This window comes from Podarcis bocagei (assembly GCF_964188305.1).
Source record: "Podarcis bocagei genome assembly, chromosome: 2".
Lineage (NCBI taxonomy): Eukaryota > Metazoa > Chordata > Lepidosauria > Squamata > Lacertidae > Podarcis > Podarcis bocagei.
The window spans coordinates 114,163,548-114,190,770 of record NC_138126.1 but is presented as its reverse complement, the minus strand read 5'-3'; the positions used below and the strand labels follow the sequence as shown (position 1 = coordinate 114,190,770).

At 45.9% G+C, this 27,223-nt stretch overlaps 1 protein-coding gene across 4 annotated transcripts in view; it reads left to right on the top strand.

Annotated features, from left to right (window-relative positions):
- The first annotated feature begins 2,522 nt into the window (after positions 1-2,522).
- Positions 2,523-27,223, top strand: part of ANKFN1 (ankyrin repeat and fibronectin type III domain containing 1) — a 224,302-nt gene continuing 199,601 nt past the window's right edge. For all 4 annotated transcript variants that reach the window (XM_081181277.1, XM_081181278.1, XM_081181275.1 and 1 more), the window contains exon 1: positions 2,523-2,748. The gene's annotated coding sequence lies outside the window, so the exon portion shown is untranslated. The remainder of the gene's footprint in view (positions 2,749-27,223) is intronic.

Below are 27,223 nucleotides of genomic sequence, written 5' to 3'. Positions count from 1 at the left end.
ACCTGAAGCGTATGTAACCTGAAGCATCTGTAACCCGAGGTACTACTGTATTATTATTTCATAGTCAGCGGGAAGCTGGCCAGCCACATATATGGATAGAGGTGCTCGTTTTATCAATTTTAATTTTAAAACACGTTCGTTTCTACATCACATCGATGCTCATTCCCAAGTAAATGTGCTTAGGAGCATCATGCCAACAGAAGCAAATCCAATTTCATTCCAATAGTCACAATGGTGCTGTGAATTAAGTGAGTTTTTCAAAAGGAGAAATTACACATGCTCCGAATATTTCTTTAAAACAAAACAAAACAGGGAAGGCAATCTGCCTTTGCTTTTAAAAAAAAATTATGAGCAGAAGGGTGGGGAACTTGTGGCCCTCAAGATGCTGTTGGACTTCAATTCCTAGTAGTTCAATCCAGCATTGTCAATGCAAAGGCAGATCTAGGGGAGCACGACTGGTTCATGCCGCACCAGATGCAGAACTACTGGGCTGCCATAGCACCATGTCATTGAATGGAAGGTGAGAGGCGGGGGGGGGCACTGGATTTTGGTATTGCACAGGTTGTCGCTGAAATTTGAGACGTCAAGGTCCACTACTGGTCAGGGTTAATGGGAGTAGAGCCCATCAACATCAGAGTGGTCATAGGTTGCCCTTTCTCACTCCAGCATATCAGTAATGTAGAAGAAGTTGTAGAACAGAACTGGCCAGGATGAGAGGGCAGAGGGAGAAGAAAAATGTTAGCTGAAGTTCAAACAATACTTATGACACGCTTGGGAAAAGAGCCCATAGGACCACGACGTTCAGGGTCTAAAATTAACTAGCTGTACCACTGGAGAGAAAGAGAGAGGTTAAAAGATAGAACAACCTGGGTGGAAAATGTTTAATCACCCTAACGGCAGCCAGGCAAACTTCAGAATGTTGACCATGTTCTTACAATAATATTATATAGTATAAGATGTGACAAGAATAGGTCATATATTCGGGCTGTGCATCAAACTCCTAAAATGGGATGCCAGCAGAATAAAAAGAGGTCATTGGGAGCTAAACAAATTGATGGTTTCTCTCCCGACACCCTCCCCCCTCAAAAAAAGTACTCTCTGTCTGGGGTATTTATTTATAAAAGTATTTATATCTAAATCACAAACCACTTAGCCTGAAATGGGGCATGTTCCCATATGAGGCACATTCTATATACATGATGAAACTTGAAATGGGGGCACGTATGCTCTTTGGATATAGGGACGCGGATGGCGCTGTCGTCTAAACCACTGAGCCTAGGGCTTGCTGATCAGAAGGTCAGCGGTTCGAATCCTCGTGACGGGGTGAGCTCCCGTTGCTCGGTCCCAGCTCCTGCCAACCTAGCAGTTCAAAAGCATGTCAAAGTGCAAGTAGATAAATAGGTACCACTCCAGCGGCATAGTAAACGGCATTTCCGTGCGCTGCTCTGGTTCACCAGAAGCGGCTTAGTCATGCTGGCCACATGACCCAGAATCTGTCTGAGGACAAACACCGGCTCCCTCGGCCAGTAAAACGAGATGAGCGCCGCAACCCCAGAGTCGTCCGCGACTGGACTTAATGGTCAGGGGTTCCTTTACCTTTACCTATGTTCTTTGGAAATGGTACAGTCCCAGAAAAGACTGTACCATATATCCTTATCATCATCTGAACCAGTTCTAAGTGGATAAGGAAAATGACATTGCGTTCCTTACTACAGTCTGTTCCTAGGGTGTTGTCCTCATTGCAATTTCTTTCTTCTCCTCCATATGGCTACGTCAAGACACCCACCTCAGTTCCGCCATCTTTGTTCCCCCCAATTGTTGTTGGACTACAGTTCCCTGATCACTCATCATGTTGGCTGGGGCTGTTGGGAGTCTAGAAAGCCACAGGCTCCCAATTGTTTCTATCTTCCAGTCTTTTAGCTTCTGCAATGAGCTCTTACACCAAAAACCCTGTTTCCCAGCTGTACTTTCAAGGGGCTGGCTACCTGCTTCCCTCAGGTAACTTGACATCTCTTCCTCCTCAGGCCTGTTGGCATATCTTCTTACACGGGAACATTTCCATGATGCTTTTTTTGTGTGGTTTTGTAGGCTAATGTGAAATGGGTTTGCTTGGTGAGCCAATTGTGCCATACTCTTCTTCACAGAAGGTCAGAGCAAACCGACATTTTGCCAACTTTTCCGCAGCAACAGGATTTTGTAAACAAACAGCGGCAACTCACAGGCTTCTAGCGAAGCAGGAATCAAATATTTAGGGAATCCTCCAAGATGGGGAATGTGGACAGTTCCTAACCGACACTGCTGACATCCCTTTCAGTAGCATGACCGAAGCTTGCGTTTTTGTTTCAAAATTTATAATTATTATAATTAGGTCTATGGACCCCAGACACTTGTCTCTTTCCCCCTTCTGTGTCCCCTTCTGACATTGCCCTTGGTTCTTGCAGTACTTGAGAGCCAGCTTCTACAAATGAGGCGGCCATTCTTAAGCTATGCAGACAAAGGGAGTGGTTCCCCTAGCAACAGGAACCATGTGGAGGTTCTCAGAAAGCTCTCGTTCTCCCGTTTTCTTTCGACTTAGTGCCTTTTGCACGGCATCTCTCGAACAGAGGAACTCGAAAACTGGGCATGAAACTGCAGCCAGCCTTTCTGAAAAACGACTTACTCTACCCAACAAACAGCACCAGCTTGAGAAGGCAGATGTTCTGCAGTCCAAGTGAGAGGAGGGGCGAAAAAACCCTATGATGCTAGCTGGTAAGTAAACTAAGGAGTGCGACTCAGGTTGTTTAGAGAAAGGGAAAAGTTTGTGCCGCTATGTTACTGGATTCTGCACTCATTTTTTCTTTCTTTTTTGATAGCAGGGGGTTGACACGGAGTTCTGTAATCATGAATGATGGTGGTGGTTTATCTCCACCACAGAGTTTGTTGTGCAGAAGCACTGAAGTGGTGATTGCAGGGCTGAGCATCTGGGCTCGTACTATGTGGTCTCTAGCAAGTCAAAATCTTCTTTTGAGTGCAGCTTCAGTTTTGCCGCTCGTCAACTTGGAACTGTATGTCACAAGGGTGTTGCTAATTACTGTATACTTCAAGGACTGCTACTGATTGTAGCATCGACATTTGCTCAAGCTGCAATCCTGTGCATGCTTACCTGCTGGGAGTAATCTTCATGGAACTCAATGGGGCACTCCAGAGTTAATCCCACATAGAGTTATACCATCAGTGTAGCTTTTGAGATCAAGACCACTTGTGGCATGCAAAACCCGAAATTTTTGCATGTAGTTCAAAACGATTCAAAGCAACGGAGGCAGGTTAAATTTCCATTTTTTTATTTAAAAAAAGTGTGTTTGTGTGTTTTACTCCTGGTGCTTATTATTTTGAAAGATAGGATCAAGGTCATATTCAGCATCTATTCCACAAAAATGAACTTGTGGAAATACAGTGAGCAATATTATGTGAATTATGCACCCATTATATAAAAATGAACTTGTGGAAATCCAGTGACAATCCAGTGGGAAGGAGAGATTTTCAAGTCACGTTCCTTTGATATTTTTGTTAGGATTTACCATGTGAATTTGGCTTCAGTTTTTTCTGCACCAGGCTATTAGAAGTGCGCTGGTGTTAACGTGCTCTCGCTGCAGCTCACTGTTATCAGATTTCTTGCCGTGCGAGAGTCCAAGGTAATGCAGCAAACATCTGGCTCCTTAAACAAAATGTACAGTGCCAAATTGATTCATAATGAAAATCCATGGGGTAGGTGGAAGGCTGCAGAAGGAAGTAAAGATGTTCTCTAGGCTGTTTGTTAGTGGAGAACCAGGCTTGGGCAAATAGCTTGGGATTCATGAAAAGGACAACTTTGTAGATCAGGTCAGCTGTCCTGTGTGCAAAATGCTAAACTATTTGGCATGAGGAATGCAAGCCAAAGAAAAATGGATTTGGAGCAGGTTGCTGTTTTGATTACTCCTGCCCTGAAGGGAGATGAGAGGCAGGAATATGGAACACTGCTGAGTTTGGAAAATCAGAAGGACCTGTTTTGAGGGATATATATTTAATGTCCATTCAATATGATCCAGTTTTGAAGCCCCGTTTTTGTTCCTTCTCACATCTACCTTTCTGTGATTCCTCTCTTCCTCCCTTTCCCACCAAAACAGCCATTTTTTAAAATCTTATCTTCTTTATAGTTTCCTTCACAGTTGTGAACCCCTTTCCCCAACCAATTCCAGGACCCTTAGCAAACTACAGTTCCCAAGATTCTTTGGGGGGAAGTCATGTGATTTAAATGCAGTGGCATAGCGTGGGTTGTCAGCACCAGGGGCAAGGCAAGTAATTTGTGCCCCCTAACCCGTGGATTGCGCCCACTAACCCGTGAAGCTGCCAGCTTCTTCTTGCTGCTGCCTGGTCTGGTCTGGTGTGGTTCTCTCCTGCGCTCAGTGCTGCGCTGGGCGGCCGCTGCACTGTCCCTCCCCCAGATAGTCCCTCGCTCTCTCTCCGCACCGCACGCCTGGCACCCACCCCCTCCACAGTGAGCGGCGACCCAGAGGCTCGGATCGGATTCACACAGCCAGCACTGCAGTGAGAGAGAGTGAGTGATCCAGGTAGGGGCAGAGAGCTGCGAGTGCGAGCGCCCCCCCCCGATGTTGCGGCCCCCCTGCACCCCCCACGCTACGCCACTGTTTAAATGTATGATATACATGCAGTGCATATCTCAACTTGCCTCATTATAGCACTAGTCCTGCAATATTCAGTTCCAGCTGCAAGCCCTTATTCAGGCACCCCCCCCCCCCAATCTCCCCGACACCTTATTTACTATTGGCTTTTCTGTTAACAAGACCAGGCATTTTGTTTTAGAAGTTGTGTAAAATAATTTCCCTCAGCATGGGCACAATGACATTTCCAGTTATCTACTTGTCAGCCAGGGACGCGGGTGACGCTGTGGGTTAAACCACTGAGCCTAGGGCTTGCTGATCGGAAGGTCGGCGGTTCAAATCCCCGCGACGGGGTGAGCTCCCGTTGCTCGGTCCCTGCTCCTGCCAACCTAGCAGTTTGAAAGCACATCAAAGTGCAAGTAGATAAATAGGTACCACTCTGGCGGGAAGGTAAACGGCATTTCCATGCGCTGCTCTGGTTTGCCAGAAGTGGCTTAGTCATGCTGGCCACGTGACCCGGAAGCTGTATGCCGGCTCCCTCAGCCTATAAAGCGAGATGTGCGCCGCAGCCTCAGAGTCAGCCACGACTGGACCTAATGGTCAGGGGTTCCTTTACCTTTACTTGTCCTTTAATCGCATTGTTGAATGGGTATGAATAATCTGCAGCAAAGAAATCTACAGCAGTTCTGGGAAAAGGGCTCACCTGTCCCCCAGTTCCCCACACTGCAATAGCAGCAGTTGTGACGTCTTTCTCCTTTCCCTCTAGAGTGTGCCTTTGGGGTTCTGTGCCTGTGGGAGTGTGTAGGGAATTGACTTTGATAATGCCCACATTCTGTGGAGTAGGAACTTTGGTTAGCAAGCCGAACTTCTCACAAAGTAAGTATCCTGGGGCACCAATTAGGAAATGTATCGCAACACGAGCTTTCAGGGAAAAGAGTCGATTCACCAGACAGATGAAGTGGACAGTGGAAGTGTTAGCTGTTAAAGCGAACGTGGACTGAAGAAGACAGTTATGCAAGCAACGTTAAACAATAAAGGAGCATAGCCTGAAAGCAGAGCAATACTCTGTGAATCAGTAAAGCTGAAGGGAGCAAGAGACTCAATTGCGTGGCACCAACAGGTCCACAGATGTTGATAATTCACATGTACCTAACCAACGAAGCCATCTACTGATCTGCAAGACAGAGCTGTCCCACCAGACCTTTGGCTGAGGCACAGTCTGACCCCCTCCTTCTGTAATCCTCATAGAACTCTAGCCCAATGGTTGCCATTAATTTGATTCTGAATTGATTTTAGAATCAAATTAATGGCAACCATTGGGCTAGAGTTCTATGAGGATGTATTTCAATTAATTGTCTGTGATTTTATGTAAACTGTGCTATTTTTACTGTTGTTAGCTGTTCTGAGCCCAGCTTTGGCTGGGGAGGGCGGGATATAAATAAATTATTATTATTATTATTATTATTATTATTATTATTATTATTATTATTAGGGAGGTGCTCCCCATGATCCTTTGTGGTCTCACATTGCGATGATGGGACTATTCTGGGTGGTGGGGTGCCTTTTCCAGTCTTGGAGTGTGTTCCTGTTCTGTGTGGGAAGCTGAGCTCCTCAAGTTTAGAAGACTTAAAACCTTGCAGCCATACCTGACTATGTCTACTATAACCGAAGTCTCATTACAGGTCCTACGTGGGTGGCACTGTTGTCTAAACCACTGACCTTTTGGGCTTGCTGATCAAAGGGTCGGCAGTTCAAATCCCTGCAACAGGGTGAGCTCCCGTTGTTCTGTCCCAGCTCCTGCCAACCCAGCAGTTCGAAAGCACACCAGTGCAAGTAGATAAATAGGTACCACTGTGGTAGGAAGGTAAACGGCATATCCATGCGCTCTGGTTTCCACCATGGTGTCCCGTTGTGCCAGAAGCAGTTTAGTCATGCTGGCCACATGACCCGGAAAGCTGTCTGTGGACAAACATTGGCTCCCTCGGTCTGAAAGCAAGATGAGGGCCGCAAACCCCATAGTTGCCTTTGACTGGACTTAACCGTCCAGGGGTCCTTTACCTTTTTTACCTTTACAGGTCCTGCTGTTGAAAAAGGTAAAGGTAAAGTTACCCCTGACCATTAGGTCCAGTCGTAGCCGACTCGGGTTGCCGTCTCGGGTTGCAGCGCTCATCTCGCTTTATTGGCCGAGGGAGCCAGCATACAGCTTCCGGGTCATGTGGCCAGCCTGACTAAGGCGAACCAAAGCAACGCACGGAAATGCTGTTTACCTTCCCGCAGCAGCGGTACCTATTTATCTACTTGCACTTTGATGTGCTTTCAAACTGCTAGGTTGGCAGGAGCAGGGACCGAGCAACGGGAGCTCACCCCATTGCGGGGATTCAAACCGCCAACCTTCTGATCTGCAAGTCCTAGGCTCTGTGGTTTAACCCACAGTGCCACCCATGTCCCCCTGCTGTTGAAAAAGCAGCACCTTAATGAGAGCAGAAGTGACCCTGCCTGAGGAGCTGTGGTACCTCTGGCCTTCCAAATGTTGTTGGATTCAAACTCCCATCAGCCCCAGCCAGTGTGGCCAATGGTCAGGTATGATGTGAGTTGTAGACCATCAACTTCTGGAGGGCCACAAGGAACGGCATCCCTGGTTTAAAGAAACCTGGAATGTGAGGGATGGATCAAGGGTGGAATATGCCAGCTCAGTCCTGGTTTCCAGCATAATAAACAACTGTTGAAGTTGCAGCATCTTGACAAGAGCAGCAGAAGTGACCTTGTCTAGCTTCTACCTAAGCTCGATTATTAAGAAAACAATAATCTTCTTAATCAACTATGGTTCCTTAAGCAAGGAATGTTGCATCCAAACTAGCCAATTTCCCTTTGGAAGATACCTTCCCCATCACCCCACTTGCTCCTTATTTTGCGCCGAGCCAAATTGAAAGCATGTTGAAGGAAGATGACTCTTTGGAGTGACTGTCCCAACATTATTGTGCTCAATCTTCCTGAGACAGATATCTGGAGCTCACGGGGCCTTCTTTTTTAAAAACAGTATGTGAACTGGAAAAAGCATTTTATTTTAGTTGAGGTTTTGAAGTTCTAATCCCACCCCACCCCCCTCCGCAACATCACGAGAAACAAATTGTCATTGACTGACAGAAACAGCTTACAGAAATTTCTGTAGGTGGCTGGAAGCCAAGGAATTGGAGAATTCGGAGTCTAGATGGAAAGATAATGGCTTACAGGTCTGTTTTCTGGCTTTTATCACTTGCGTATGGCAGGATTGTCATTGCTGAGAGGACTTAAAGATGAAATGATTTACCATCTAGGCTGAATTTATCTCTCGAGAATAAATACAGTTTCCCCAGAAAGGTTGACACCGCAAAGTATAATTATTAGGATAATGTACACAGCTACAGGAAGACACAGTCACACGTTTCAGGTCTTGCCAAAGGCGATCAGAATGCTGCACCATTCTCCTTTGTAGCTGAAAGTTGAAGTGATCCTTCTAAGTCAGGCACCAGTTGTCTGAGGAAATCTAATGCGTTAACTCTCTGTATGCTGTAGAGTACTGTAGAGTTGCTGAGGAATGAATGAAACCCATCTTGCTGGAAATTCAGTTTCATTCCACCTACATTTACGAGACAGGATGAGATTCAGAGAAAGAGCTGCTCACAGAACTGGGTGAGGAGGAGGATATGAAGAATTGAAAAAGCTGCGTTATCCAGTTGTGTGGTGTAGTGGTTATAGTGTTGGAATAAGATCTCATTTTTCTTCTGATGCTTCCGTATCTTTGGAGGAGTCCTTGCAGGTGGTAGACCAGTGTACATCATTGGTACACCAATCATTAGTCCTTTTGGTTAGTACATTTAATTAGTGATGAACCTACTACCCCAAGCTTTTAAAAAAAGGAAAAAGAGAGGCAGGAAAGTAGCTAATTTTCCTGAGCCCACTTCCCAAATCTGGCCTTATTTGTGCCTCCAGTATTATCATTGGGAGCATGACAAGATTGGAAGCCTCTATCCAAGGGAGTAAGAGATGTCCTTCTTTGATTTTAACCTGGACTAGAGGAAGATTCTGGGCCAGAAATGATGTATCCACTTATTCCAAAATTCAGTCAAATTGTTACAAGCTGGCTGAGCTGATATTATGACCATAATTACAAACTTTGGCGACATTGCTACCTTTAAAATTTTGACTATTATTGCTAAGAGTAATTTATTCTGCAACGCTACACAGAGCAATTTTAGCAGTGGGGATTCAGTTTTAGTTGTTGTTTGTATTGTGTTTAAGGAAATATGCATTTTGAAACCTGTGGAGGAATCACGGTGATGAGAAATACTGCCACCAGTCCAAAGCACAGCTTTCGCATCGTGGAAATGAAGCTGTTGGGTAGTCGATAAATGCCACGCAACTTGGAACATAGTTATTAACTTGTCTAGTTGAAATGTGGGTGCACATAACTCTTAAGAAAAGAAGTAAAAGCTCGCCCTCTTTGGAATGGTATACCTGCCTTTATTATCCTTCATTGATCAAAATAAATAAAGGCGTTGAATAAATTTAATTTAAATCCAGGTCAAAACAAATTACAGGCATCTCTTCAGATACGTGGGGATTACGTTCCTGGGTACCACATGTATACATGAAATCACGTATAGTGGGAGCGCACCATCTACAAAGTGTGTAAAGATGTAAAGGGACCCCTGACCATTCGGTCCAGTCGTGACCAACTCTGGGGTTGCAGCGCTCATCTCGCTTTATTGGCCGAGGGAGCCGGCGTACAGCTTCCGGGTCATGTGGCCAGCCTGACTAAGGCGAACCAAAGCAACGCACGGAAACGCCGTTTACCTACCCGCCGGAGCGGTACCTATTTATCTACTTGCACTTTGATGTTCTTTCAAACTGCTAGGTTGGCAGGAGCAGGGACCAAGCAACGGGAGCTCACCCATCACGGGGATTCGAACCACCGACCTTCTGATCGGCAAATCCTAGGCTCTGTGGTTTAACCCACAGCGCCACCCCTCTAAACCACTGGAAACTCTTGAAAAGCTCTTTAAAAAATCAGCAGCACTTACCAGACTTGGAGTAGTTGCTCTCAGTTTCTTAACCGCTGGAGGATGATATGGAAACAACAAACTCGAACTGTCCACAGTCCTCAAAGGTCAGTGCAAAGGCTCATGGGATAGCTAGCCATTTCCCCACTCTTCCCACACCATGTTCACAGTTTTCCTGCTCTTCAGGTCGTTTTTGCCCTTTTTACACCTGTTTGCCATTTAAATGTATTGATTGATTGATTGATTTCCCAGTGCCGCATGAATACCTGGTCACGTGTGAGTCAAAGGTACCATAAGTGAGGAGACACGTGTACAGTGGTACCTTGCTTCTCGAACTCAATCCATTCTAGAAGTCCGTTTGACTTCCAAAATGCCCGAAAACTAAAACGTGGCTTCTGATTGGCTGATTGGCCCCTGAAACCATGCTGACAGCCGAAATGGACATTCGGCTTCTGAAAAATGTTCGCAAACAGGAACAATTACTTCTGGGTTTGTGGCATTCGGGAGTCGATTTTTTCATCAACTAAACCATTCAGGAACCAAGGTACCACTGTACAGTGGAACCTCGGGTTGCGAATGTGATCCATGAGGGAGGCACGTTCGCAACCCACAGCGCCGCATCTGCACATGCGTGTGATGCAATTCGGCTCTTCTGCTCATGCGCAAAGCGCGATTTAATGCTTCTGTGCATGCGTGTGCACCGAAACCGAGAAGTAACCCATTCTGGTACTTCTGGGTTTTGGCGCGTCCGTAACCTCAAAAAGCGTAACCTGAAGCATCTGTAACCCAAGGTACCACTGTATATGAAAACCTATCTATGAATTCATGGGGGCTTGAAATGTGTTTTCCTGCCCCCCACTCCATTTAGTACAAACATCATGAATCAAGGAGACCTTGAAGGGAGAAAAGCCACGAATTTTAACTGGCTTCTCCTTTGTAAATTGAAAAATACTCTTGCACTTTCTGTGAGATCTGGTTTCTTCTTGCGACGGGAAACTTCCCTGTCTGTCACACCCTTACCACAGATTTAATGCATATGCCCCCCCTCCAGTCCTGGGAAATGTAGTCTACCCCTCACAGGGCTACAATTCCAAGCACACCTAAACATTCCACAGATCCCAGGAATCACTGGGTGAAGCCATGGGTGGTATAGATTTTAGTGCCTGAATAGCAACTTCATGCTCTTCTCTGTGTTGATGTTGTGTGAGAGCACAGTCTATTCCCCCCTCCTTCCTGCCTCCCAGCTCTCTGCAGGAGTCCTTAACTGAAGCACTTGTTTCTGCAGTTTAGCCTTGGTTATATAACATGTTCCAAGTGCAACCTGTGAGATAATCTGAATACGGAAAGAACAGAGTCCTTCATGGGCAGGAGCTGTTTGATTGGGAAAATGCAACTCTCATTTGGTCACTCTGGAAATCTTGCGGGTATCTGAGAAGCGGTTCTAAATTTAGATGCGCGTGTGTAATTTTGAGTTAGTTTAATTTGGCAAAGTGTTGCTTTTAAATGGGTAAATTTATAGCTTGACCCCAAGATTGGCTATGTCATTGCAGAAATATTTAGCATGGACCATACCAATGATTGCACTGGTGAAATGCCAACATAGCTTGGTGCTATGACAACACTGTGAGGATATTAACATGAGTATTGCAGCTGGATACACAAATGGAAGTCTTTACCAAGTAGTGGTATTCTGTTATAAACAAGGATAGTGGAATCTGTCAATTCTGGTTTTGTTTTCTGCATTTCCTTGCAACTTTGCATTCTTATTTTTTTAAGTCCCCATCAAAATCCACCAGCATGTTACTGTAAATTTATTCTAATATGCACGTTTTTGTTTGTGCCTTTGCCCAATATACACATTTTTTGAAATGCAATTAGCCCTGGTGCATTTTGGCACATTAGTTTCACTAATATGTGCATTTTCACACACACTTAGCAGCATATACATTCCTAAACACATTATCCAATGGGAAAGTTGCATTGCAAAAACTGGAGAAGTGAGAATTTCGAAGGATGGCTGTGTTTTGCTTTCCATATTACTTCAGAAAGTGTGAATTGGGTAGGTTTGCATTGACATGCAAACTGAATCTAATTTCTTCCCCATCCCTAATTACGTGGGGCTACCTTTGAAGGTGACTTGGAAACTACAACTAATGCAGAATGTGGCGGCTAGACTGGTGACTGGGAGCAGCCACTGGGATCATATAACACCAGTCCTGAAAGACCTACATTGGCTCCCAGTACATTTCCGGGCACAATTCAAAGTGTTGGTGCTGACCTTTAAAGCCCTAAACGGCCTTGGCCCAGTATACCTGAAGGAGCATCTCCACCCCCATCGTTCAGCCCAGACACTGAAGTCCAGCTCCAAGGGCCTTCTGGTGGTTCCCTCACTGCGAGAATTGAGATTACAGGGAACCAGGCAGAGGGCCTTCACGGTAGGGGTGCCTGCCCTGTGGAACACCCTCCCAGCAGATGTCAAGGAGATGAGTAACTATATAATCCTTACAAGATATCTGAAGGCAGCTCTGTATAGGGAAGCGTTGTTGTTGTTGCTATTACAGTCATACCTTGGTTCTCGAACACCTTGGTACTTGTACATTTTGGCTCCTGAACGCCAAAACCCCGGAAGTAAGTGTTCCAGTTTTTGAATGTTCTTTGGAAGCTGAACATCTGACGTGGCTTCCACGGCTTCCGATTGAGTGCAGGAAGCTCCTGCAGCCAATTGGAAGTCACGCCTTGATTTTCGAACGGTTTCGGGAGTCAAATGGACTCCTGGAACAGATTAAGTTCGACAACCAAGGTACCACTGTGTTTATTATTATATTTATCTGGCTGGGTTAAAGTGTAATATTTTATTATGTTTTCATACATGTTGAAAGCCACCCAGAATGACTGGAGCAACCCAATCAGATGGGCAGGGTACAAATAATAAAATTATTATTAGTAATAGTAGTAGTAGTATCCATACTGTAATAAAAATCTTGCCTTGACCACATAAGCTTGCCAGAGAACGCTGTTCCCTAGGTACACACACATGAGCAATCAGGCACACAGGCAATGGTGAACGAAGAAGCCTCAGATTCCTCTTATCAGAAAAGACTTCTGAAAATGCAATGGGGTTAGAGGGAGAGAGCAAAATAGCTCTATTTCCAACCTACGCTTCTGTACCATAGACAGTAATGGGAACAGTTTTAAAATAATGCCCTATAATCCATGGGGTATAATTAGAGCCCTTGGAATTAAGAATGGGGGTATATATATCCCATAACTGTCGCATTGTATTTTCTGTGCTAAATTGTCCTTTGCCAGGGCATACAGTGCAGCCTTGCAGTCTCAGATGTTAAAGAGGAAGATTAATGCATGTGGTTCTCTAACCACCTTTCACATCTTTACAGCTAACCATTGTTTATAGGGATCAACTAGTTCTCTGTCTCTTCGGTTTTATTATGAGGCTGTGTTCGGATCTCCTTTAAAAGAGAGGATGATGGATGATCAACTTTCAACACGAGTGAAAAATGGGCTGTCCCAGGAGAGCAGGTTATAGGGAGAAAAGTTTAAACGATGATAAAACTCAGCCTCCACAAGACAGTAAGATTCTGTCTGTGGAATCAGTATGACTTCTGTTACGTACAGAACTTCCCCCTCCCTTGGCTTGGATGTTTGCTATAGGAAGCCTAGGTGAGCTTTCAGATCTCTTTGTCCAACAGAAAATGGGAGTGAATTTGTGTTCTGCTTTGGAATGCGTCACAGCAGATCATTGAATTGTGTGGTCCGCAATGGGTCTCAGTGCTGTAGCGTGGGTTGCCAGTTCCCAGGGCAGGGCAAGTGTTGTGCCCCTTGCTGGTGAACTGGGGGAGTGCGCCAGGGGGCACACGCAGAGCCTGCCTCCAACAGGCTCCTGGCTGGCTCCCTCTCCCCACCCGCTCACTGGACCAACCCACCTGTTGCCACACCTCAGCTGCCAGAGCTCTCTGCCTGCACATCCTCAAAAATGTGCACCTGGGCCCATGGCCTCCACATGCTATACCTCTGGTGGGTCTCTACAGTTGAAAGGCACTGCACTTCTGGAAATAAGGATGCCAGTTGAGGAATTGGTAGCTGAGCCCAAAATCTGTAGTCAAATATCTGGAGAATCAGATATTTGAATTTTAGGATATATGAGTATATCGTAAAATTATATACGTATAGTGTGTGTGTGTGTGTGTGTGTGTGTTTGCATATCCTCCTCATAGTTGCACTTGGCTGCATCAGATAGCTGAGATGCTAAGGAGGACCACTCCATTGGCTCACCTGGGGCCTTGTACCGTTTGGCTGTTCCTGTCCAAACCCCAAAATAAAGCTGGCCTAGCAGCTTTGTGCTTCCTCCAAGACCCTTTGGGTGTTCCATTCAAATGCCTGGAAACCTTAGAGGATATTTTCCCATCCAGAACTCCCTAGTACAGCTGTGGCGATGTGGGTCAGTGTTTTTCTGTCAACTCAGTTCAGCTGGTCTTTGAGGATGTTCTTAGTTCTAATCAACCAATTGGCCCTGAAAGCAAGCGTTAAAAGGAGCTCCCTGCCAGCCCCACTCATTTGCAAACTACTTTGTCCTGGTTTGTCTGCTTGTGAAAGTTTGTCAGACCACCTTCTAGTTTGCAGAAGGAGCACATCGATCTGCAGGAGTGGCTTGAATCCAAACTGCAGCTGCAGGACAAGACTTGAAACTCGTTACTTGCTGATCAGCTGATTGGCAGTTGCAACAAATCCCTTTGATGTCATCTGACATCATAATAATCTCACGGGATTGCCCAGTGTGTGATCAAACCCATCTGTCAAAGTTGGCCCCAAAGTTGGTGGGGGCGGCATTTGGATCAAGCCTGCCTGCCAGCTCTAGTTCCCTACCCCTGTTGTATACCAAAGGTAAAGGTACCCCTGACCGTTAGGTCCAGTCGCGGACAACTCTGAGGTTGTGGCGCTCATCTCGCTTTATAGGCTGAGGGAGCTGGCGTTTGTCCGCAGTCAGCTTCTGGGTCATGTGGCCAGCATGACTAAGCCACTTCTGGCGAAACCAGAGCAGCGCACGGAAACGCCGTTTACCTTCCTGCCAGAGTGGTACCTATTTATTTACTTGCACTTGGATGTGCTTTCGAACTGCTAGGTGGGCAGGAGCTGGGACTGAGCAACGGGAGCTCACCCTGTCACAGGGATTCGAACCGCCGACCTTCTGATCAGCAAGTCCTAGGCTCTGTGGTTTAGACCACAGCGCCACCCACGTCCCTGATGTTATATACCAACTGGTGCGTAATAACAGCAAATGTTAATGGTGAACAGCTGTATCACCAGATTTTGACAAGTATGCTTGAAGTGTTGAGCTGCCAATGTTTTCATCCCCCTGTTGACATGCATTAGGGAGAGCTCCCTGAAGCAGTGCTCAGAATGCACCCCTTTCTTTTCTTCCCAAATCCGCTAATGTGCATTAGCAAATTTAGCAGTGAATCAAAACTGGATTATAAGGCCAACCTGCACAGAATAAATGTGTGTGTGCATTTCAGAACGGAAACTCAGGCAACGGCCTTGAGAGTCCCGAGGGATACCTGAGATGCATTTAACTTGTAGAAATTGTTCCACAGAGATTGAAGATGAATGCTGTTTTGCTCACAAAAGCCTCTTTACAACAATAGCCTTTTGAGTGCCTTGCTGCAACTCTGGAACGTTGTTTGATTTTTGTCCATAATTTAACAGAGTGAAAAAGTGTAACTCAGGGTGTCAGCCCTAACCTGTGTAAATCTCTACTTACCTGACCCATCCCACTGCAGCTCCTGTGCTGTTTTCACCATCCCAACAGGTGACGGACGGCTCCCCAGGAGTGCATTTAGGAGATGTGACTAACTTCTGTCACAATCCATTAACTCCTTCTCTCCTCTTCTTCAGGGGCAAAACAAACCCTCCACCCATTTCTGCTTGTGGCCTGTCGTTTTTTCTTCGGGTGTGTCCAGTGGCGTAGCGTGGGGGGTGCAGGGGGGGCCGGCCGCACCGGGCGCAACATCTGGGGGTTAGGGTTAGGGTGCGCAAATCCACGGGTTAGGGGGCGCAAATTACTTGCCTTGCCCTGGGTGCTGACAACCCACGCTACGCCACTGGGTGTGTCAAAGCAGCTTCCATTGGAGGGCCATGGCCTCATACCAAAAACATTTAGAGATGCACATCACTGGCAAAACGGCAAATGGCACGTGCAGCCTGTGCTGATAAGGCCTTGCCACGCCACATCCGTACATGAGCAAAATCGTGCTGCGGCGGAGGTGGGAAATAATGTCGCCTGCTTCCAGCTTTTGCTCCACTGTTTTCTTGGGAGTTTTCTCCATAGGAATCTCACTCTTCAGGCTGCTTTGAATGCTAAGAATCCTGGTGGATCTGGCCAACGTCCTGTCCTGGCCAAAAATAGGTCTATGGGACAAGTTGGACTTGAGTACAACAGCGCTCTGCCCACCTGAGATTCTCAGCAAAATGCATCTAAAAGTGGAGACAGAACTTGTTATATTTCCATCCTTTGTTCTTGAAGTTGAAAGCAGAAAAGGAGGGGGACTGGGCATGTGTGTATGGTAATGGCGGAACGATCAGGTGTGAGACGGACTTTTGGATTTATGCACCTGATCTGGCCTTTCTTTTTGTGCTCATTCCAGGCTTGGGTATCCATTGAGTGCCATCCCTTCCTCTAGACTCCTTCCCCAATATGTCTCACTGTGCTGCTATTGCCCTCCTCCTCCTCTTCCTTCTGGCATAGGCAAACTCGGCCCTCCAGATGTTTTGGGACTACAACTCCCATCATCCCTGACCACTGGTCCTATTAGCTAGGGATGATGGGAGTTGTAGTCCCAAAACATCTGGAAGGCCGAGTTTGCCTATGCCTGTTCTTTATCATCATCATCATATAACAATAATTTATTATTTATACCCCGCCCATCTGGCTGAGTTTCCCCAGCCACTCTGGGTGGCTCCCAATCAAGTGTTAAAAACAGTACAGCATTAAATATTAAAAACTTCCCTGAACAGGGCTGCCTTCAGATGTCTTTTAAAGATAGGATAGGTGCTTATTTCCTTCACATCTGAAGGGAGGGTGTTCCACAGGGTGGGCACCACTACCAAGAAGGCCCTCTGCCTGGTTCTCTGTAACCTCACTTCTCGCAATGAGGGAACCACCAGAAGGCCCTCGGTGCTGGATCTCAGTGTCCGGGCTGAATGATGGGGGTGGAGATGCTCCTTCAGGTATACAGGACCGAGGCCATTTAGGGCTTTAAAGGTCAGCACCAACATTTTAAATTGTGCTTGGAAATGTACTGGGAGCCAATGCAGATCTCTCAGAACCGGTGTTATGTGGTCTTGGCGGCCACTCCCAGTCACCAGTCTAGCTGCCGCATTCTGGATTAATAATCATCAACACCATCATAGATGATGCTTAGGGGCCCTTCCAACTCCACAATTCCATGATTCTATGAATAATATTTTTATTATTTATGCCCTGCACATCTGACTGGGTTACCCTAGCCTCTCTGGATGGCTTCCAACAGAAATAAAAACACAATTAAAACATTAAGAATTAAAAATAAATAAATCCCTATGCCTTCAGATGTCTTCTCAAAGTTTTATAGTCAATGCTATTTTTCTAGAAAAAGAGGAGCTGGAACTCACCATGGACGCCTCCCTTGTTCTCTTAGAATGGCAACAGCACCCACCTGAGAGGTGCCAGAACTGAGTTCCAGTGAGTTCAGGCTGAAAAAAAGCCCTGTGCATAGTTATCTCCTTGACATATGATGGGAGGGCGTTCCACAGGGCGGGTGCCACTACCGATATGGCCCTCTGCCTGGTTCCCTGTAACTTCACTTCTTGCAGTGAGGGAACCTCCAGAAAGCCATCGGAGCTGGACCTCCATGTCTGGGCTGAAGGACTTTATTTAGGAAGTCAGTAATGAGGAGAGGGTGATGTGTAGAGATCAAGTTAGGGGAATGTCATTTTCTCAATCTCTCCTAATGCTAGAGCCTGGGGTCATCCAATGCAGCTGAATGTCAGGCAATTCAGATCAGACAAAGATGAAGTACTTCTCCATGCCATATTTAATGAAATTGTGGATTTCATTACCACAAGATGTAGCAATGGCCATCAACTTAGACGGCTTTAAAAGGGGATTGGACAAATCCAGGGAGAATAAGATGTTCCACGGTTATTAGTCATAATAACTGTATGTTACCTCTGAGATCAGAGGCAAGTAGGACTCTTCTTAGTGGCTCCTAATGGGATCAGGGGCTCGGGTTTTGCAAACCGGTTACAGGATTTGGAATTTTCCAGATGCAAAAAGTCGCAGCCTCAGTCCCAATCGTTGTGCAGTTTGCCATCTATAAACAATCACAACCTGCTTCTCATTTTTCTGCAATTTTCACACCAGTGCTAGTCTGTGCACATTTAAAATTTGCATATATTGGTATAAATTAACGCATTTGAGCAGCAAAGGCACATATTGGTTTAAAATTGCTTCTCTATGAGAGATAATAACAATAGTATTGAGGAATGAGGCAGAGAGAGTTTCTAATCCAGGCAGAATGGAAGCATTTATGGTGGTTGCATAACTAGAGTAGAGGAAATAGCCAGAAATGCTATAAAAGTTTAGGAGGGCAATCTTGTTTCATTTCTTAATTTCTTGCCCATCCCAAATTTGCAATAAATTTTCTTGCCAATCCCAAATTTGCAATAATTTTTGATTTGACCCATTGTCGTGCTTGTAAATTGTTTTAAACTATATTTTAATAACACATTTTTAAATTGCTAACTCTCCCAAAGACCTTATGGGGAAAGTCAGGCAAGAATGAATGAATGAATGATGTGTTTTGAATTGCCTCCAGAATGCCATTAAATTACATAGAAGTCCTCTAGCTTTTCCTTGGAACACTATAGTTCACTAAGAAAGTTTGTCAAAAGAGGATCCTTAAAATATATATATTCCAAGGAATAAAACTTTTCGTATCCTGCTACAAAAATTAGTGAGATTATTAAGACCTTCTACATAAACTCCTATTTCTGTCTGGGTATAATATTTAAGATGGCAATTCTTGGATCAGTGGGAACTGGGTGGACCAGTTCTATGCATAGTTACGTGGGACTAAGTCCCTCTGAACACATTGTGTCTTACTTCTGAGTAAATAAGCATAAGATGGTACTGTAAATCAAATCAAATTCAAGCAGCCCATGTTAGCCACAAGAGGGCAATGTTGGCATACTGGATAGGGATCCATTCTGACCAATTAAATCCTGAGTTCTAATTCTGTCTAACTATCTGCAAAGCTGCTCTTTTAAATTGTTCATGTCTTTTACATTACTATCAGCTAGTTGTTGGGATGCCCATCCCTCTGGTATAGGAGGCAGGAATACATTCCCTGACTTGCTTGGCAGGAGCACTCTGGCCTCGGACATTCCTGCCCCTTCCCCCACCCCATATTAATTATATTATTATCGTTTGATTTTTATTTAGAGTCTGAGCTTGCATGAATCAGAATAATCTTTATTTGCATCAGCCAGCAGCTGTAGCAATAAAATAAAACGTATTGAAGAGAGAGGTAAAAACTTAACTGTAGAAAATACATTTGGGGGGTTTATATCAATAATCAAATAATAGATCTTACTCTAATTGCCCTCGCTAAAAAACCTTGCAGCTTTTGCTGTCACCTGATCATCTTGATCTGATAAAACACAGTAGCAGTGACTGAGCAACCCCTGGCATGGACAATAATAGAGGGGTAATAACCTCACTCCTCAAATCTTTATAAAGAGGGCAAGCCAGAAGGACGTGAGCCACTGACTCAATACTGCCATCTCCACAGGGACATAACCGTTTTTCCAGTGGAATTTTTTGAAATCGACCCTCAAGTACAGCCGAAGGCAGTATATTCAGTCTTGCAAAAGTGAAAGCACGCCTGTATTTGGGAATTCTTTAATGTTGTGAATAGGGTGCCTGAGTGTCAAAATGACTAGGTGGAAAATAATCGTACCATGGACAAAACGTCCTTATTGTGGCCAGATTATTCTGTTGCCTGGTACCATATAGGCGCTGTCCAATTAAATGATTTGATTTACTGAAGCCCGGTGTTAATAACTGTTGTGGTAAACCAGAAAAATAGAGCTTTTGGCTGACCATTTTAGTCCAAGTGCTCTCATGACAATCTTGTGATACTAGGGGTGGTAGACCAGTGGACTTGCATGAACTTGCATGTTTTTTAGTGTTTAAAAAGGAAAGTGTCCGACTCCACAATTTGCTTTTATCTTGCCTGCAATCTGAATTCCGCCGGCCAGAATTCCCTCTGCCCAAGTAGTAGGGCATCTCTGCATGTAGCAGTCTTCTTCTCCTGAGTTCTGTGGGGGGGGGGTTAAAGTTCCACAAGTAATTCTGCAATTTTAGAGCAGAGACTCCCGACTTTTGGGGGACTGAGCACACATTTGTGAATGCAAGAAATGGTTCCGGGCCTCCCAACCCACCCACTGTAGCTAAGCACGATTTGCCACCTATTCAATTGTTGACTACAATGGGATGCTTCTGTTGGGTCTAATTTCAGCAGTGGGAGGCGATCCTATGGGCCGCCAGGGAAGGCCCCTGCAGGCATATCTGTGCTCCTGGGCACCACGTTGACAACCCTTGCTCTAGTGTCAGCGACTGGATGGATGAGGAAGAGTGGTGGGAACTGCCCAACCAAGAGCCCATCAGGTAGGGCACAGAAGATGATGATGTTTAGCCTGGAGAAGAGGAGGTTAAGGGGTGATATGATAGCCATGTTCAAATATATAAAAGGATGTCACATAGAGGAGGGAGAAAGGTTGTTTTCTGCTGCTCCAGAGAAGTGGACACGGAGCAATGGATCCAAACTACAAGAAAGAAGATTCCACCTAAACATTAGGAAGAACTTCCTGACAGTAAGAGCTGTTCGACAGTGGAATTTGCTGCCAAGGAGTGTGGTGGAGTCTCCTTCTTTGGAGGTCTTTAAGCAGAGGCTTGACAACCATATGTCAGGAGTGCTCTGATGGTGTTTCCTGCTTGGCAGGGGGTTGGACTCGATGGCCCTTGTGGTCTCTTCCAACTCTATGATTCTATGATTCTATGACTTGGATCCTGGTGGTGGGATACTGAAGTCTGGGGAAGGGAGAATCTAGGAGGTGCTAGAAGCAGAGTGTGCTGGTCCCATGGGTTACCCAAGAGGTGAGGTCCAAGTCCGGTCCATGGTCAAAGGTGCAATGTGGAGGCAGTCTGTAGTAGCTGAAGCTGGGTGCAGGGCAGGGAACCTGGTGAAGTCAGGAACAGGCTTGCAAGCAGGGAGCCAGGGCGGGTCAGGAGCTCAGGCAGGAACTAGCAACCAACAATGTTGCTCCCACAACCTGGGACTGGGGCTGGCTGGCTTTTATCTGCCCCGAGGCATAGGGCGGCCCCGATCCTCTGGAGACTCGCCTCTCCTGGCCTGGAGGCGAGCACTCCTCCTGCGGGAACTTAGTTCCCTCCGCCTCTCTGCCCTGAGCCTCTGCAGCTCAGGAGAGGCTGGAGGGTTACCAGACCCAGAGGCAACCTCAGCTTCCCCTGACGGGGCTGAGAGTGGAGCACCTGCAGGCAATGGGTCCTCCACCCCCTCAGGAGCCAGAGCAGACTCAGCTGGTGCCTGCACCTGAGGATCCAGCACAGGTGAGGACCCTTCAGGCTCATGGGCTCAGCTGGTTCTGGAGGCAGGGAAGCCTGTGCAGGCTGGGATCCCTCAGGTTCGAATCCCAGGCCATCACACTGAGGGTCTGAGCGATCAAGGGGTGTTAGGAGAAGGGGGCCCTTCCAGGACAGGGTTCGAGGCCAAGAGTCACAGTGTGAGCACAGACTCAGAGGAGTCAGAGGTAGCTGCGCAGTGGAAAGACAATCCCAGTCCTCCCCTCTGACACCTTGATGGAGGAGAGCTCTGCAGATTGTTGAGCAATGAGCCAGACTGGCCCAGAGGAGGCGCTCACCCCCTCAGTGCAGTCTTCCTTTGCTTGGAGGGATCCAGAGTAGAATCATAGAATCATAGAGTTGGAAGAGACCACAATGGCCATCAAGTCCAACCCCCTGCCAAGCAGGAAACACCATCAGAGCACTCCTGACATATGGTTGTCAAGCCTCTGCTTAAAGACCTCCAAAGAAGGAGTAGGAAGGGCAGAGCTAGTGGTCAGTTTCAGCAACATCTCAGCTGGGTTACGGCGAACCAGAGGACTCTGCTGTGTTGTTTTCTGTTAATAAAGAGCTAATTGCCTTCCACGCCTTCCGTGTGTGTGCCTGCCCCGTGGTTGCCCTGGCTCACTGACAGCCCCTTGACATTCAGATTGTCACAGCAAAGGTGTGTTTGGCTCCGCGTTCTAGAGTGGCTTTCTCAAAGAGGTGTTTTTAGGGATAACATTCTGGGGGTTCTGAGCTTGGCATCACACAGTCCAGAACCAGAGGTAGTTGAGAAACCCACGAGGACTGGCATCACAAAATGCTGACATGGCCCAAGACTTCAGAATATGTAGCCTTCACGTCTTCTATGTTAGGATTTGTTGAGAGCAGGGCGGAGGAACCTTCTGAAGCTCCATGGACTGCATTCCTTTGTGGGTCGGCCCAATAGCAAAAAAAGAGGGTGGAGCAAGGAATGAGATTCTTACCTTTCTAGGTTACATTTCACCTACCCAGAAGTCAGAGGTTTCTAACCTCTCCTCCCCACAAAAACATCTATGCAAACAAGAGACATTAGCACAATTCAGTGACACATTACCAGCCAAGCAAAAGCCCTAGAGCCAGTGTGGTGTAGTGGTTAAAGTAGTAGTCTGGTAATCTGGTGAACTGGGTTCACTTCGCCGCTCCTCCACATGCAGCTGCTGGGTGACCTTGGGCCAGTCACACTTCTGTGGAGTCTCTCAGCCCCACTCACCTCACAGAGTGTTTGTTGTGGGGGAGGAAGGGAAAGGAGATTGTTAGCCGCTTTGAGACTCCTTAGGGTAGTGATAAAGCGGGGTATCAAATCCAAACTACTACTCCTACTACTACTACTCCTACTCCTCTTCTTCTTCTTCTTCTTCTTCTTCTTCTTCTTCTTCTTCTTCTTCTTCTTCACGATTTGGGGAGCCAGGCTGGTGAGGGGTGTTGCCTGGCAAGGAAGAATGGGCTGGGAGAGTTCTGAGGGCCTCACAGAAGTGTGTAGAGGGCCACATTGAAACCTCTTTAGCATCTGAATTAGAGGAATACATAGGAACTTTGTTGTTGGCCAGAGCAACACTGCATTAGTTTATTTACAGGCATTGTCTTGAAAGGTTTGCAGCGTAAAACATAAAAAAGAGACGACAGGTGCCGAGCCAGCACGAGAGAGAGGGGGGGTGGAGCTCAAGGAAGCAATGGATAGAAACAGAGTGACAGGCAGAGACCTTGAGGCATCAGCTGCCCTTTCCCTTTGAGTGTTTGGAAGTGTTTGTGCAGAAACCTTACTCACATTTTAATGACCCTCTTTTGCTTCATTTCATTATTTTTTTTGTGTTTGGAACTAACCAGCACAATTTTTCAAGAACGCCTAGCCTTGTTCTCTTATAATGGCAATGGCACCCACCTGAGGGGTGCCAGAACTGAGTTCCGGCAAGTCCAAGCTCGAAAAAGCCTCTGCAGTTCTGTTATTAGGGAAAGTAGTGGGCACGACTTAGCATGACAAGTGGTTCGGATTCTTGGGCAAGACCTCAGTGATGGAGGAGGTATTACTGTCTCCTCAGTGGTGGACAGGACAGGGGAGTAGTAAAAGGTAAAGGTAAAGGACCCCTGGATGACTAAGTCCAGTCAAAGGCGACTGTGGGGTGCGGCACTCATCTCGCTTTCAGGCCAAGGGAGCCAGCGTTTGTCCACAGACAGCTTTCTGGGTCCCAGTACGTTTCCGAGCACAATTCAAAGTGTTAGTGCTGACCTTTAAAGGCCTAAATGGCCTCAGCCCAGTATAGCTGAAGGAGCGTCTCCACCCCCATTGTTCAGCCCAGACACTGAGGTCCAGCTCCAAGGGCCTTCTGGTGGTTCCCTCACTGCAAGAAGTGAGGTTACAGGGAACCAGGCAGAGGGCCTTCTCAGTAGTGGCACCGGCCCTGTGGAACGCCCTCCCACCAGATGACAAAGAGAACAACAACTACCAGACTTTTAGAAGACATCTGAAGGCAGCCATGTTTAGGGAAGCTTTTAATGTTTAATAGACTATTGTATTTTAATATTTTGTTTGAAGCTGCCCAGAGTGGCTGGGGAAACCCAACCAGATGGGTGGGGTATAAATAAATTATTATTATTATTATTATTATTCTTATTCTTATTCTTATTCTTATTATTATTATTATTTGGCCAGTATGACTAAACCGCTTCTGGTGCAATGGAACCCCGTGTTGGAAACCAGAGCGCACAGAAACTCTGTTTACCTTCCCGTCACAGTGGTACCTATTTATCTACTTGCACTTTAACATGCTTTCGAACTGCTAGGTTGGCAGGAGCTGGCACAGAGCAACGGGAGCTCACTCCATTGCGGGGATTCGAACTGCCGACCTTCCAATTGGCAAGCCCACAGTGCCACCCGCATCCCTCTCCCATCGCTTGGTGAGGTGCGACTGTACATAGTTTCTGATGTGGCAAAGTGGATGAGCTAGAACCTACCTCTGGAGGTGGAGCTCATGCTGTGTTGGCTGGTGGGTAGATGGGACTAGACATAGGAAACTCCTCCCACTAGGATCTTTCCTTGGATTCTCTTCCTCCGGCTCTCCTGACCTGGGCAGAGACCTTCCTAGCCCACTCTCTCCCTCCCTGGTGTCTTCTGTAGGTCACCTGGCCTGGCCAGACCCCCACCACTCAGGGCCTATGACACATCTGGAGGTCCACAGGTGTCACACACCTGGACTTCAAGACCTCATGTGACCTTAGGACAGTGGTTCTCAACCTTGGGTCCCCAGATGTTTTTGACCTACAACTCCCATGATCCCTAGCTCACAGAACCAGTGGTCAGGGATGATGGGAGTTGTAGGCTGAAAACATCTGGGGACCCAAGGTTGAGAAAGGTTGCCTTAGGGCATCTGTTACTAAGCAAGCGTTGGCTTTTACCCCAAGGAAGGGAAGATCTCTAGATTACAACTAGCATCACACTATGATGAGCAAGACACAATATATTTTAGAGTGCTTAAAATGTGACTGATCCATGTTAAGTAATCTTGAGTATGTTTCCTTTGTGGATGTTATTGGGAGCCTCCCAGAATGGGCTGGGGGAACCCAATCAGGTGGTCATTACATAAATAATAAAAGGGTGATGGTGATTTTCTCCACCTATTTTTTAAAAAATATAGCTCTCCTGTTCAAATGAGCTTGCTCAACGTAATCTGTTGTGCTTATCGCCAACGTTGGTGATATTTTAAACTCTGCAAATACATTAATTACATTACTTGAGTAATGTAACTGTGTGTATAAACTGTATGCATAAATATTATATTAAGCAGCTAATATTGTCTGTTCCTAGATCCATGCCTGCTGTGCTGGTTAGAAGCAAAGCAGCTTGCTTTCCAGTTTGCCTGGGGATTTTACTTTATCGAGTTACTGGTTTAAAATCAACAAATTAGAACACAGTACACAGTAACCTTTTGCTTTATTCCACGGTCTTGAATTGAATTAGCCCTTATCATTGAATATTGTTGTTGCTAAATCCTTATGTAAGCAGAGACTATAGGATATAGATATGCAGCAAGTTTTGCCTCGTGTTGTGGCATCGAAATCGTCTGCTTTTCTTGCCAGCATGTCAATATGGTTCAAGGGGATTTGACAGAGCTTTGAGATGCCAGCAATACGAAAGCTTTAACATCTTTATGGCTTGAGATTGCGGAGACAGAAATGCTTCCGACATGATTAACGAGGAGATTGAATAATAGTTTAAAGATTTTGTAGCTGCAGAAAAAGTGTGATAGATGACTCTCATCACTGTGTTGGATTTATGGCAAAGTTTAGAAAGAGTTATTAAAGGGTTTTAATAGCTTGACTGCAGTTGGTCAACTAAATCAGGGTTTTCATTAATGTCCTGAATATAAGTAATTTAGCAGTTCCTCTTCCAAAGGAGTGTGTTCTGCTCCTGATGCTGCTAAAGCCTTGGCTAAATTCTATATCAGGAATAAAATATTTCAATGTGTTATTTGTATTGCTTTTAAATGCTATATCTTTTATGGGTTTCTATTGTTTGGTGGTGGAGAATTATTTTTGTAATGACTTTCCCTGCCGAACAAATGAACTTAAAGACACATTTTAAGCCGCTTATGTGTTTTTTCTCTGAGAAATTATATGCTCCAGCAGTCTCCACAATTTGTGCAATTGGTTTTTTATGCATCTGACTATATTTCCATGTTGCAATTTGCCAAGCGCTATGGCATAAACACACACACACACACACACACACAGAGAGAGAGTGGTACCTCGAGTTACAAACGCCTCAGGTTACAAACGCTTCAGGTTACAAACTCCGCTAACCTGAAAGAGTTACCTTGAGTTGAGAACTTTGCCCCAGGATGGGAATGGAAATTGTGTGCCGGCAGTGCAGTAGCAGCAAGAGGCCCCATTAGCAAAAGCATGCCTCTAGTTAAGAACAGTTTCAGGTTAAGAACGGACCTCCGGAACGAATTAAGTTTGTAACTAGAGGTACCACTCTGTGTGTGTGTGTGTGTGTGTGTGTGTGTGTGTGTGTATCTATATCTATATCTATATCTATATCTATATCTATATCTATATCTATATCTATATCTATATCTATATCTAATCTATATCTGATGTCTGTTGTGAGCTACTCTGGGCACAATCAAAAATTGAAAAGGGGCATATAAATTCAGCTAGCTCTTAGACAGCAGGGGAGACTTTCAAACTATAGGTAAACTATTGCATTTAGCAAAAATGACCCTTACTAAAGGGACGCGGGTGGTGCTGTGGGTTAAATCACAGAGCCTAGGACTTGCCGATCAGAAGGTTGGCGGTTTGAATCCCCGTGACGGGGTGAGCTCCCGTTGCTCGGTCCCTGCTCCTGCCAACCTAGCAGTTCGAAAGCACGTCAAAGTGCAAGTAGATAAATAGGTACCACTCCAGCGGGAAGGTAAACGGCTTTTCCGTTCACTGCTCTGGTTCGCCAGAAGCGGCTTAGTCATGCTGGCCACATGACCCGGAAGCTGTACGCTGGCTCCCTCAGCCAAAAAAGCGAGATGAGCACTGCAACCCCAGAGTCAGTCACGACTGGACCCAATGGTCAGGGGTCCCTTTACCTTTACCTTTACCCTTACTAAGGCTAACAGAGCTGTTGATTTTGTACTTTCTGTTTTTGGAAGTTGTTCATTATGGTTGTTTCTTATGGAACTAAATAAAAAAGCAAGATTGAGGCAAACTTTTATAGTTGCCCTGATTTTCCGATATCACCCAGCCCTCCCCCACCCCCCAAAAAGCCCTGGGGACAAGAACTGGCTTGTAGGCCAGTGATTCAGCACCCTCTTAAATAAGCTGTAAAAAAGAAGTACCAG